At 41.9% G+C, this 14,180-nt stretch overlaps 1 non-coding gene across 1 annotated transcript; it reads right to left on the minus strand.

Annotated features, from left to right (window-relative positions):
- Positions 1 to 8,114: 8,114 nt before the first annotated feature.
- Trnaa-cgc (transfer RNA alanine (anticodon CGC)) lies at positions 8,115 to 8,191 on the minus strand. The gene has a single exon. It is a non-coding gene; the product is annotated as a tRNA-Ala (tRNA).
- Positions 8,192 to 14,180: the final 5,989 nt, after the last annotated feature.

A 14,180-nucleotide genomic window follows, 5' to 3' on the forward strand; every position in this document is an offset into this window, starting at 1 on the left:
TCCTCTCTCCCCCCTTCCCGTTCCTCCCCCCTCCCCCCTTCTCCCTCTCTGGCGCCCTAATCGTAACTCAGAGCTCCACTATCTCTATCTCTTGTACCTTCCGGCCCCCGCCAGAGTAAACAACTTTCTAGACTCTCCCCACCTCTCCCCTCCCCCCCCTTCTCTCTCTCTACCCCCTCCACTGTATAACCCTGAGGGCTCCTTCCATTACCGTGCAATTTACCTTCTCTCTCCCTTTCCCTCCCACCTCTCATCCCTGTTAAATGTTAATCTTCTTCTCCTGTTCTTCGTCCCTACTCTGTTCTTAGTTACTTTCCTTATATCAAAGAAGACATTTGGCATTTGTTTTTTAGGGATTGGCTAGCTTCACTTAGCATAATCTGCTCTAATGCCATCCATTTCCCTGTAAATTCTATGATTTTGTCATTTTTTAATGCAGAGTAATACTCCATTGTGTATAAATGCCACATTTTTTTTATCCATTCGTCTATTGAAGGGCATCTAGGTTGGTTCCACAGTCTTGCTATTGTGAACTGTGCTGCTATGAACATCGATGTAGCAGTGTCCCTGTAGCATGCTCTTTTTAGGTCTTTAGGGAATAGACCAAGAAGGGGAATAGCTGGGTCAAATGGTGGTTCCATTCCCAGCTTTCCAAGAAATCTCCATACTGCTTTCCAAATTGGCTGCACCAATCTGCAGTCCCACCAGCAATGTACAAGTGTACCCTTTTCCCCACATCCTCGCCAGCACTTGTTGTTGTTTGACTTCCTAATGGCTGCCAATCTTACTGGAGTGAGATGGTATCTTAGGGTGGTTTTGATTTGCATTTCTCTGACAGCTAGAGATGTTGAGCATTTTTTCATGTACTTGTTGATTGACTGTATGTCCTCCTCTGTGAAGTGTCTGTTCAGGTCCTTGGCCCATTTGTTGATTGGGTTGTTTGTTCTCTTATTGTCTAATTTTTGAGTTCTTTGTATACTCTGGATATTAGGGCTCTATCTGAAGTGTGAGGAGTAAAGATTTGTTCCCAGGATGTAGGCTCCCTATTTACCTCTCTTATTGTTTCTTTTGCTGAGAAAAAACTTCTTAGTTTGAGTAAGTCCCATTTGTTGATTCTAGTTATTAACTTTTGTGCTATGGGTGTCCTATTGAGGAATTTGGAGCCCGACCCCACCGACTGTAGATCGTAGCCAACTTTTTCTTCTATCAGACGGCGCGTCTCTGATTTGATATCAAGTTCCTTGATCCATTTTGAATTCACTTTTGTGCATGGCGAGAGAAAGGGATTCAGTTTCATTTTGTTGCATATGGATTTCCAGTTTTCCCAGCACCATTTGTTGAAGATGCTATCCTTCCTCCATTGCATGCTTTTAGCCCCTTTATCAAATATAAGATAGTTGTAGTTTTGTGGATTGGTTTCTGTGTCCTCTATTCTGTACCATTGGTCCACACGCCTGTTTTGGTACCAGTACCATGCTGTTTTTGTTACTATTGCTCTGTAGTATAGTTTGAAGTCTGGTATCGCTATACCGCCTGATTCACACTTCTTGCTTAGCATTGTTTTTGCTATTCTGGGTCTTTTATTTTTCCATATGAATTTCATGATTGCTTTCTCTATTTCTACAAGAAATGCCATTGGGATTTTGATTGGCATTGCATTAAACCTATAGAGAACTTTTGGTAATATCGCCATTTTGATGATGTTAGTTCTGCCTATCCATGAACAGGGTATATTTTTCCATCTTCTAAGATCTTCTTCTATTTCTCTCTTTAGGGTTCTGTAGTTTTCATTGTATAAGTCTTTCACCTCTTTTGTTAGGTTGATTCCCAAGTATTTTATTTTTTTTGAAGATATTTTGAATGGAGTGGTTGTCCTCATTTCCATTTCAGAGGATTTGTCGCTGATATACAGGAATGCCTTTGATTTATGCGTGTTGATTTTAAATCCTGCCACTTTGCTGAATTCATTTATTAGCTCTAATAGTTTCTTTGTAGAGCCTTTTGGGTCTGCTAGATATAGAATCATATCATCTGCAAATAGTGATAATTTAATTTCTTCTTTTCCTATTTTTATGCCTTTAATTTCTTTCGTCTGTCTAATTGCTCTGGCCAGTGTTTCGAGAACTATGTTGAAGAGAAGTGGAGAGAGAGGGCATCCCTGTCTTGTTCCAGATTTTAGAGGGAATGCCTTCAGTTTTTCTCCATTCAGAATAATGCTAGCCTGAGGCTTAGCATAGATTGCTTTTACAATATTGAGGTATGTTCCTGTTATCCCTAGTTTTTCTAGAGTTTTGAACATAAAGGGATGCTGTACTTTGTCGAATGCTTTTTCCGCATCTATCGAGATGATCATATGGTTCTTATTTTTAAGTCTATTGATGTGGTGAATAACATTTATTGATTTCCGTATATTGAACCAGCCTTGCATCCCAGGGATGAATCCTACTTGATCATGGTGTACAATTTTTTTTATATGTTTTTGTATCCGATTCGCCAGAATTTTATTGAGGATTTTTGCATCTAGGTTCATTAGAGATATTGGTCTGTAGTTTTCTTTCTTTGAAGTGTCTTTGTCTGGTTTAGGTATCAGGGTGATGTTGGCCTCATAGAATGAATTTGGAAGTTCTCCCTCCTTTTCTATTTCCTGAAGTAGCTTGAAAAGTATTGGTATTAGTTCTTCTTTAAAGGTTTTGTAAAATTCTGCTGTATACCCATCGGGACCTGGGCTTTTCTTAGTTGGTAGTCTTTTGATGGTTTCTTCTATCTCCTCAATTGATATTGGTCTGTTTAGGTTTTCTATATCCTCCTGACTCAATCTGGGCAGATCATATGACTTAAGAAATTTATCTATGCCTTCACTATCTTCTAATTTATTGGAGTATAAGGATTCAAAATAGTTTTTGATTATCTTCTGTATTTCTGAAGTGTCTGTTGTGATATTGCCTTTTTCATCCCGTATGCTAGTAATTTGAGTTCTCTCTCTTCTTCTCTTCACTAGCATCGCTAAGGGTCTGTCGATTTTGTTTATTTTTTCAAAGAACCAACTTTTAGTTTTGTCAATTTTTTCAATTGTTTCTTTTGTTTCGATTTCATTAATTTCAGCTCTGATTTTAATTATTTCTTGCCTTCTACTTCTTTTGCTGTTGTTTTGCTCTTCTTTTTCAAGGATTTTGAGATGAAGTATGAGATCATTTATTTGTTGGTTTTTTCTTTTTTTAAGGAATGAACTCCAAGCAATGAATTTTCCTCTTAGAACTGCTTTCAATGTGTCCCATAGATTCCGATATGTTGTGTCTGTGTTTTCATTTATCTCTAAGAATTTTTTAATTTCCTCCTTGATGTCTTCTATAACCCATTGATCATTCAGTAACCTATTGTTCATTCTCCAATTGATGTATGCTTTTTCCTTCCTTCTTTTATCGTTGATTTTCAGTTTCATTCCATTATGATCAGATAAGATGCATGGTAATATCTCTACTCCTTTATATTGTCTAAGAGTTGCCCTGTGACATAATATATGATCTATTTTTGAGAAGGATCCATGTGCTGCTGAGAAAAAAGTGTAACTGCTTGATGTTGGGTGGTATACTCTATATATGTCAATTAGGTCTAGGTTATTAATAGTGTTATTGAGTTCTATAGTTTCCTTATTCAACTTTTGTTTGGAAGATCTGTCCAGTGGCGAGAGAGGTGTGTTGAAGTCTCCCATGATTATGGTGTGGTGGTCTATTAGACTCTTGAACTTGAGAAGAGTTTGTTTGACGAACATAGCTGCACCATTGTTTGGGGCATAAATATTTATGATTGTTATGTCTTGTTGGTGTATGGTTCCCTTAAGCAGTATGTAGTGTCCCTCTTTATCTCTTTTGATTAACTTTGGCTTGAAATCTATTTTATTTGATATGAGTATGGACACGCCTGCTTGTTTCCGAAGTCCATATGAGTGATATGATTTTTCCCAACCTTTCACCTTCAGCCTATGTATGTCTTTTCCTATCAAATGCGTCTCCTGTAGGCAGCATATTGTTGGGTCTTGTTTTGTGATCCATTCTACTAGCCTGTGTCTCTTAATTGGTGAGTTTAAGCCATTAACATTTAGGGTTATTATTGAGATATGGGTTGTTCTTCCAGCCATATTTGTTTATTTCTGTTACTAAACATTGTTTGTTTTCCTCTTTGATTGTTTCCCCCCCCCTTTACTGTCCTACCTCCCACTGTTGGTTTTCATTGTTATTTTCCATTTCCTCTTCCTGTAATACTTTGGCTAGGATGTTTTGAAGAGATGGTTTTCTAGCTGCGAATTCTTTAAACTTTTGTTTATCGTGGAAGGTTTTAATTTCATTCTCCATCCTGAAGCTTAATTTCGCTGGATACACAATTCTTGGTTGGAACCCATTATCTTTCAGTGTTTGAAATATGTTATTCCAGGATCTTCTAGCTTTCAGAGTCTGTGTTGAAAGATCAGCTGTTATCCTGATTGGCTTGCCCCTAAATGTAATCTGCTTCCTTTCTCTTGTAGCTTTTAAAATTCTCTCCTTATTCTGTATGTTGGGCATCTTCATTATAATGTGTCTAGGTGTGGATCTCTTATGATTTTGCACATTCGGCGTCCTGTAGGCTTCTAGGATTTGGGATTCTGTCTCATTCTTCAAGTCTGGGAAGTTTTCTTGTATTATTTCATTGAATAGACTGCTCATTCCTTTGGTTTGGAGCTCTGTACCTTCCTGTATCCCAATGACTCTTAAGTTTGGTCTCTTAATGTTATCCCATATTTCTTGGATGTTCTGCTCATGGTTTCTTAACAGTCTTGCTGAGCTGTCTATGTTCTTTTCCAGTTGAAATACTTTGTCTTCATTGTCTGATGTTCTATCTTCTAAGTGTTCTACTCTGTTGGTAGTATTCTCCATTGAGTTTTTAAGTTGGTTTATTGCTTCCTGCATTTCTAGGATTTCTGATTGCTTGTTTTTTATAACCTCTATCTCCCTGTATAGTTGATCCTTTGCTTCCTGGATTTGTTTGCGTAATTCGTTGTCGAAGTGATCTTTCATTGTCTGATTTTGCTGTTTAATGTCTTCCTTGATACTCCAGATCATCTGAAGCATGTATATCCTGAATTCTTTATCTGACATTCCATCTGCTGCAGCTGTTACCTCTTCTAAAGTTGCGTTGACCTGCATTGCTTGTGGTCCTTTCTTTCCTTGTCTTTTCATACTGCTTGCGTATCTTTCCTGCAGGTGCGGGCGGCGGCTCTGCTCTCTCCTTATTCCAATTGGGGTGTCGTGGCTACCACGCCGGCAGGTCACTGGGCCTGTTCTGGGAGCTGGTGGCGGCTCTGTTCTGCCCCTACTCCAATTGGGGTGACGTGTCTGTCGTACCAGCAGGCCACTGGGCCTGTCCCGCTGGTCGGTCGCAGATCTGCCCACCTTTCGGGCACGGGTGGAGGCTCTGCTTTGCCCCTACTCCAATTGGGGTGTCGTGACTACCCCGCCTGCAGGATGCTGGGTCTGTTCCTGGCAAGGGAGGCGACTCTGCTCTGTCACTACTCCAATTAGGGTGGTGTTTGTACCCCGCCGGCAGGCTCCTGGGCCTGATCCGCCGGTCTGTTGTAGGTCTGCCTACCTTGAAGGCGCGGGCGGCGGATCTGCCCTGCCCCTCCTACCACGCCTGCGGACCCCTGGGCCTGATCTGCAGGTTGATCACTGGTCTGCTCACCCTGCGGGCACGGGTGGCGGTTCCGCTCCACCCCCACTCCAATTGGGGTCACGTGACCACCACACCGGCAGGGCCTGATCCGGGCGTGGGATAAGGATCTGCTCTGCCCCTACTCGAGTTGGGGTGACGTGTGTACCACACTGGCAGGCCACTGGGCCTGACCCGCCAGGCTGTCACAGGTCTGTTTACCTTGCAAGCGCGAAGGGCGGCTCTGCCCTGCCCCTCCTACCACGCCCATGTACTACTGGGTCGTGGGTCTGCCCACCTGGCGGGTGTGGGTGGCGGCTCCGCTCCGCCCCCTCTCCAATTGGGGTCATGCGGTCACCACGCTGGCGAGCCGCTGGGCCTGCTCCGGGGGCTGGCGGCGGCCCGGCTCCTTCCCTCTGGCTCGAGGACAAATTGAGGAGACTCGGGTGACTGAGCCTCACCCCCCTTACCAGGAGACCAACTGCTTATGTCACCGCTGGTATTGATGAAGATCTCTCCTCCACCGCTTTCTGCTGACATCAGATCTCTGCCATGTTGGTATCCTATGCGAATGGCAGCATTTCGTTCCCCTTGCCAGGCAACCCAAGCAATGGGTGAGTCCTGACCTGCCCTCAGCAGGACCCGGACCGAGACACAGTTTCCGCGGGCTCCTAGCCCCGGTCCAGGGAAGTTCCGGGAGCCGGAACTCGGCCGCTCCGTGCTCGGTGTAAGCTCCTATAAGTGTAGGCTCCAAGAAGCAGCCCCCGCGGGCTCAGTTCCGGGAGCCGGAATTCGGCCGCTTAGTGCTTGGTGTATGCTCTGATAGTAGCAGGGTCCAAGAAGCAGCCTCCGCGGGCTCCGCAGCCCTGAGCCAGGGCGGTTCCGGGACGGTTCCGGGAGCCGGAACTCGGCCGCTCTGTGCTCGGTGTAAGCTCCTATAAGTGTAAGCTCCAAGAAGCAGTCCCCGCGGGCTCAGTTCCGGGAGCTGGAATTCGGCTTCTTGGTGCTTCGTGTTTGCTCTGATATTAGCAGGGTCCAAGAAGCAGCCTCCGCAGGCTCCGCAGCCCGGAGCCAGGGCGGTTCCGGGACGGTTCCGGGAGCCGGAACTCGGCCGCCCCGCGCTCCGTGTTCACTCCGATAAGATCAGATTTTAAGAAGCCCCCAGGCGCTGAACCCTAGCAATCTGTCTGCAAGCCGCAGGCGAATTGCAGCCTGAAATTACCTGTTCTATGGCTGAATGAGCTGCGGTCAGTCAAAAACAGGTGTGGTGACGTCAGTTTACCAACATGGTGGCTGCTGGCCTCCTCTGTGGTCTGACCGGTGTGGAGAACCGAGATGGACCGCTTCCTTCCCCGTCTCGAACCCAGAATTCAGCCCTGAGTGCGGTGCTTGCGCGTCTGGCAGAAACTGCAGCGCTGTAACCCTGCGTCTCTATCCCAGCGCGCCTTGCAGACTCTAGCCGCGGGGCGATTTGCTGAATAAGCAGTGTTACCCTCCATGCGACAAACCTCTCGCGTTTGAGTCCCCGTAGCCGATCCTCATGCGATGGAAATCCTTCCTCCAGGTTCCGGCGCACCCCACTATTGCTGGAAATTCCTAACAAGATATCCTTTAGCCGTCCTGACTTGTCATACTCCCACACAGTGAAGCAGCACACGGGGGTAATGCACTCCCCTCGCCGCCATCTTCCGCTTTTAAATTTTTAAAAATTTGTTCTAATTAGTTACACATGACAGTAGAATGCATTTTGACACATTGTACACAACTTCTCATTCCTCTGGCTGTACATGGTGCAGAGCCTTACCAGTAGTGTAGCCATACATGTATAAATGGTAATAATGTCTGTCTCATTCTACCTCCACACCCGCTTCCCTCCCCTCACCCCCTTCTGCCCAATCCAAAGTTCCTTCATTCTTCCCTACCCCCCATTATGGATCAGCATCTGCTTATCGGAGAAAACATTCGGCCTTTGGATTTTTGGATTTGGCTTATTTCACTTAGCGTCATATTCTCCAGGTCCATTTATGTACCTGAAAATGCCATAATTTCATTCTTCTTTAAGGTTGAATAATATTCCATTGTTTATATATACGCATTTTCTTTCTCTGTTCATCTGTTGAAGGGCATCTAGGTTGTTTCCATAGTTTAGCTATTGTGAATTGAGCCACTATAAACATCGATGTGGCTGCGTCACTGTAGGATGCTGATTTTAAGTCTTTGGGGTATAAACAGAGGAGTGGAATGACTGGGTCAAATGGTGGTTTCATTCCAAGTTTTCTGAGGAATCTCCATACTTCTTTCCATAGTGGTTGCATCAATTTGCAGTCCCACCAGCAATGTATGAATGAATGAATGTACCTTTTTCTCCCACATTCTTGCCAACAATTATTGTTGCTTGTATTCATGTTTTTTTTTTCTTTGTGTGTGTGTGTGTGTGTGTGGTGCTGGGGATTGAACCCAGGGCCTTGTGCATGCGAGGCACACACTCTACCAACTGAGCTATTTCACCAGCCCCTGTATTCTTGATAATTGCCAATCTGACTAGAGTGAGATGAAATCTTTGAGTTTTTAATATTTATTTTTTAGTTGTAGTTGGACACAATACCTTTATTTCACTTATTTATTTTTATGTGGTGCTGAGGATCGAACCCAGGGTCTTTCTACCAGTGAGCCACAACTCCAGCCCCTTAGAGTAGTTTTGATTTGCATTTCTTTAATTGCTAGAAATGATGAACATTTTCCATATGTTTATCGATCAATTGTATTTCTTTTTCTGTGAAGAGTCTGTTCAGTTCCTTAGCTCATTTATTAATTGGGTTATGTATTTTTTTGGTGTTAAGTTTTTGAGTTCTTTATATATCTTGGAGATTAGTGCTGTATCTGAGGTATGTGTGGTAAAATTTTTTTCCCATTTGGTAGGCTCTTTCTTCACGTTTTTTTTTTTTTTCTTAAAGAGGGAGAGAGAGAGAGAATTTTAATATCTATTTTTTAGTATTTGGCAGACACAACATCTTTGTCTGTATGTGGTGCTGAGGATCGAACCGGGCCGCACGCATGCCACATCCCCAGCCCCCTTTCTTCACGTTTTTGATTGTTTCCTTTGCTGGGAAGAAACTCTTTAGTTTGAATCCATCCCATTTATTGATTCTTGATATTATTTCTTGTGCTTTAGGAGTCTTGTTAAGAAAGTCAGTTCCTAAGCTGACATGATGAAGATTTGGGCCTACTTTTTCTTCTGTTAGGTGCAGGGTCTCTATTCTAGTGCCTAAGTCTTTGGTGCACTTTGAGTTGATTTTTGTGCATGTGAGAGATAGCGGTTTAATTTCATTTTGCTACATATGGATTTCTAGTTTTACCAGCACCATTTGTTGAAGACGCTATCTTTTCTCCAATGTATGTTTTTGGTGCCTTTGTTTACTATGAGATAACTGTGTTTATGTGGGTTTGTCTCTGTCTTCTATTCTGTACTCTTGGTCTACATGTCTATTTTGGTACCAATGTCATGCCATTTTTGTTACTATTGATCTGTAGTATAGTTTAAGGTTTGGTATTATGATGCCTTCTGCAGAAGCTTTTAAATTTGATGCTTTCCCACTTATTGATTCTTGGTTTTATTTCTTGAGCTTCAGAAGTCTTATTAAGGAAGTCAGTGCCTGTGCCAATTTGTTGGAGTGTTGACCCTATCTTTTCTTCTAGAAGTTGCAGTGTTTCTGGTCTAATTCCTCTGTCTTTGGATTCTTATTTCATCGGATAGATTTGTGCAGTATAGGATTCACTGAGCAGGTTCCATTTGTTCAAACCCCACACACTGCAAAGAAAGGAATATTCTGCCTATTAGAAACATCTTTATTTGAGGCTTTGGGCCACACAACAGAGTTTATGCTAGCAAAGCGATTTATGCTGGAGACCTTGAACCACCTAATATCAGTTTGACCTCTGGAGGGGCTAGAGAATTAAGGTCAGACCCAGAGCAATTCAGCTTTGACTGTGTGATGACCCCCAATAAAAACCTTGGACACCATGGCTTACATGTACTCCTGATTGACAATACTTCATGTGTGTTGTCACACAGCATTAATGTCTTCATGGCTCCAATGAAAGGGACAACCGGAAGCTTGCTCCTGGTCTCTTGTACTCGGCATTATGTGACTTTTTTCATTGATGATTTTAATTTGCTTCCTTTCACTGTAATGAGCTGTAACCATGAGTATAACAATATCTCTGAGTTCTATAAATTCTTGTAGTCAATCATTGAACTTGAAGTTGTTCTCCAAATATGAGAACATTTATTTACATGGATGTTCAAATAGTCCCATATTTTGGCCCATGATCCAAACATTTAATCATTTTAGAATATGTCTTCACAATAGGGAGCCATCAGAACCTTTGAAGCAGGGAAGTGGCTTGATCAAAGCCATGGGAAATGTTCCTCAAAGTGAGACATTAGGAAGAACAAAGGAATGTTTTCTATGAAGGGAACATTTGTGTCCCAACAAGAGAAACACAGTCCTTTATAAATTTACCCACATACATATATCACACACCATGAAAAGAAAAAAATATTTTACTATCTTGGGCAGTCCTGTTGTCCTTATTTTCAAATATAACTCGAGACCAGTGTCTTCCAGAAGGTTTGCTGCTAAAGGACTGAGACCCAAACCAAGGGTGGCAGGGCCTTCACTGGGCTCATGCTTTAGCTTCTCTCAGCTGCAGCCAAAGCATGAGGCACTAAACCACAACTTCCCTCTTCATAGCTGGTTTACCTTGTCCTGTCCCTTAGTTATGTCTCTGTTCTCTTTATCCTGAAGCAGGAGATATGGTGGTGATAAATGATTTTTTTGGGGAAAGATCTAGATTTAATTATCATGCATGTTAATGTCAGTTAATGTGTACTACCTACTAAGCATATCATTTACTTGGTATCTGTGATGTTGTGAAATATATGTACTTAGTTTTTGCCAGTTTCCTGGCATACTACTCTTAAAATCCTTGGATCTTCAGCCAGACGTGATGGTGCAATTTAGCCAGGCCTTAAGCAATTTAGGGGGCTGTCTCTAAATAAATAAAAGGGCTGGAGATGTGGCTCAGTGGTTAAGCACCCCTGGGTTCAATTCCTGGTATCTAAATAAATAAATAAATAAAATCCTTGGGATCTTCAAAGTTATAAGTATCTCTTTGTATGCAATGGAATTGACTGTTGACTAGCAGCCCTTAGGTAGTGGCAGGATGAGGGCTGGTCACTGGAAAGACATAGGCTGATGGAACTTTTGCCCTCACCCTCAACTTCTGGGGGACTGAAGGTTAAATTGATCACAAATGACTAATGATCTGATCAGTTACTCCTGCACAATGCAGCCTACATAAAGCTCTAAAAGAATAGGGTTTTGAGAAACTCTGGATAGCAAAACATGTGGAGATTCCTGGAGGGTGGCTCACCTGGGGTGGCATGGGAGCTCTGTACCTCTTGTTCCATACCTCACCCTATGTATTTCTTCAGGGGCATCCTTTGTGATATCTTTCCCTTTCAGACCCCCACCCCCCCAGTATTGGGGATTGAACTCAATCATGCTTACTACCACTGAGCTACATCCCAGCCCTTTTATTTTTCATTTTGAAACAAGGTCTCTAAATTGCTGAGGCTGTCTTTGAACTTGTGATCTTCCTAGCCTTCCTAGCTGGGATTACAAGCATGTGCCACAGCACCAAACTTTATAATATCCTCCTCCCCAACCCCTGTACTGGAAATTGAACTCAGGGGTGCTTAACCACTGAACTACAAAACCAGCCCATTTTTATCTTTTACTTTGAAACAGGGTCTTGCTAAATTGCCAGGGTCGACTTGGAACTTGCAATCCTCCTTCCTCAGCCTCCTGAGTTGCTTGGATTACTGGTGTGCTTTCTGATATCCATCATAATAAACCAGTGAACATGTTTCCTTGAGTCTTATGAGCAGCTCTAGCGAATTTTTAGAACACAGGGAGTTATGGGAACCTCAGTTTACAGCTGGTCGGTAAGGAGTTACAAAGGCCTTGTCAGGTGCACAAGGCTGTGGAGCACACGTGTACTCCCACCTACTGAGAAAGCTGAGGCAGGAAAATCACAAATTGGAGGCTAGCTCAGCAATTTAGAGAGACACCATCTCCAAATAAAAAATAGAAAAGACTGGGGATATAGCTCAGGTGTAGAGCTCCCCTGAGTTTAATCCCCAGTACCACAAAAATGAATCTGTAAAGAAACAAATAAATAAAAAAGACTGGGGATATACTTAGTAGTAAAGTACCCCTGGATTCAATTCCTAGTACCAGCAAAAAATGAAAAGAGTTGTTGATACCCAAGTAATGGAAATATAACTAGTAAACTCTTAGAACTGGGGGTAATCCTGAATTTAGTCACTGGAATGGTAAAGAGGGAGGAGGAAGGGTGAGAAGAAGCACTCTTTGCTAGTATCTCCATATCTGGAAGACAATTTTAGATTATAAGCATAGATCTATATGTGCCTTTTTGGTAAAGTACCTGTGTTCATTGTGCACAAAGTTTGTCCTTTATTTTACAATATCTAAGCTTTCTAGATGTCCTGAGGTGACAGTGTATCATAAAAAGTAGAGCTAGTGAATTAACCAGCTAGTAATATCTTTTTTAAAAAAAATCTTTATTTTATGTTTTATGTGGTGCTGAGGATCGAACCAGGGTCTTGCACATGTTAGACGAGCGCTCTACCGCTGAGCCACAACCCCAGCCCCGGTAATATCTTTTTGTTATAATTTATAGAAAAGATGCATCTTGGACATGGAATTGTTTTATCTCTGGGCAGTGTGTATCAGAACCTGTTCATTAGGCTGGCAACAGAGGGGCAGAAGGAAGCACACAGGGAAAGATGGGAACAAGTGCTTAAGGATTTCTATTCTGATGTGAGCCATTGGTGTGTGCGCATCTTTAATTCACTGGGAACCTGCTTTCTTGCTATTATTTTAGTGGTAGAAATCTGATAATGAATCCTCTTAGAAGCATTCTGCTTGGTGTACTCTGTTGCTTTATGTTTCATTTTAAATTGAGCATTAAGAAAATGCATTATTTTAGTTGTAACTCTGCCAATATGTCTATCTAGAGGCCTGTTGCCATTTCAGCTTTCAGTGAAATTTTTGTTCCCAAGAAAGGCAGGATTACAATTTTTTTTTTCTAACAGATTGAGTTGGTGCAGTGTATTCTTGGTTATCGAAAGTATTTATATAGCTTTGGGATTTTGAACTGGTGAATATTCATTATGTGTGGAAAAGCACAATACACAAGTACAATCTCAGTCACACAAAATGGGATGCTGTGTGTATGCACACACAGGACCTGGAAAGACATGTCCAACTAAGCTGCTTGTAACTGGATGACTGTTTGTTGCTTGTGTTTTTGTGTTTCCTTTAAAGCACTTTCTTTTAAAAATTAAAAAAAAAACTGAAAGAAAAGAATAATATAATTTTCTTATATCCTTCATTAACATTCACTAAATGGTAAGATTTATATTTTTTTTAAAGGAAGGAATTTTTTGTTAAATACCTTTATTCTATTTATTCATTTGTATGTGGTGCTGAGGATCGAACCCAGGGCCTCACATGTGCTAGGCAAGCACTCGACCAATGAGCTATCGCCCCAACCCCAAGATTTATATTTTTAAACTCTATCTCTCTGTCTCTGTCTCTTTCACATGCCATTTATTCAACATTGCACTGGAGGACTAGCCAGTACAATAAGGTAAAGAAAATAAATAAATAGAATGCATATAGAACAGAAAGAAAAAGCAAAACTCTGGTCATCATTGGTCAATGTCGTAAACAATCTTCAGGTCACAGAAATAAATTTAGTTTTATTTGGGTGTGGTAGCACACACCTGTGATCCCTGCTACTCAGGAGGCTGAGACAGGAAGATTGCAAGTTTGAGACCAGACTCAGCAGTTTAGTGAGATCCTGTCTCAAAAACAAAACAAAGCAAAAATTAAATAAAAAGGGCTAGGGCCCAGTGCAGTGATACACGCCTGTAATCCTAGCAATTCAGGAGGCTGAGGCAGGCAGATCACAAGTTTAAGGCCACCCTTAGCAACTTAGTGAGGCCCTGTCTCAAAACAAAAAATAAAAAAAGGCTGGGGATGTAGTCAATGGCAGAGCGCCCTTGGTTTCAACCACCAGTACTAAATAATAAAAAATCAAAATAAAAAGAGCTGGAGATGTAGTTCAGTGATGGAACACTCTTTTGGGTTCAATGCCAGTACTGGAAAAAAAAGTTTTAAGGGGTAATATGCTTGCCTCAAGTAATATATTAAACATTGAGAATTTGTTCAACAACAACAACAAAAAAACCCTTCACAACTGAACTACAGTGTTTACATAGAATGCAAGCCCTACTAGGTGAAAGATAGATACAACATTGTACTATAAACATTGTTTTGATAATCTGCAGTTGTTGTTCAGATTTAATTAATATGATAGCATATGTCACAATATGCTATTATATGAGG

The sequence above is a fragment of the Marmota monax genome, unplaced genomic scaffold (genome assembly GCF_021218885.2).
Source record: "Marmota monax isolate L192 unplaced genomic scaffold, Marmota_monax_Labrador192_F-V1.1 WCK01_AAM20220418_F8-fsc00135, whole genome shotgun sequence".
Lineage (NCBI taxonomy): Eukaryota > Metazoa > Chordata > Mammalia > Rodentia > Sciuridae > Marmota > Marmota monax.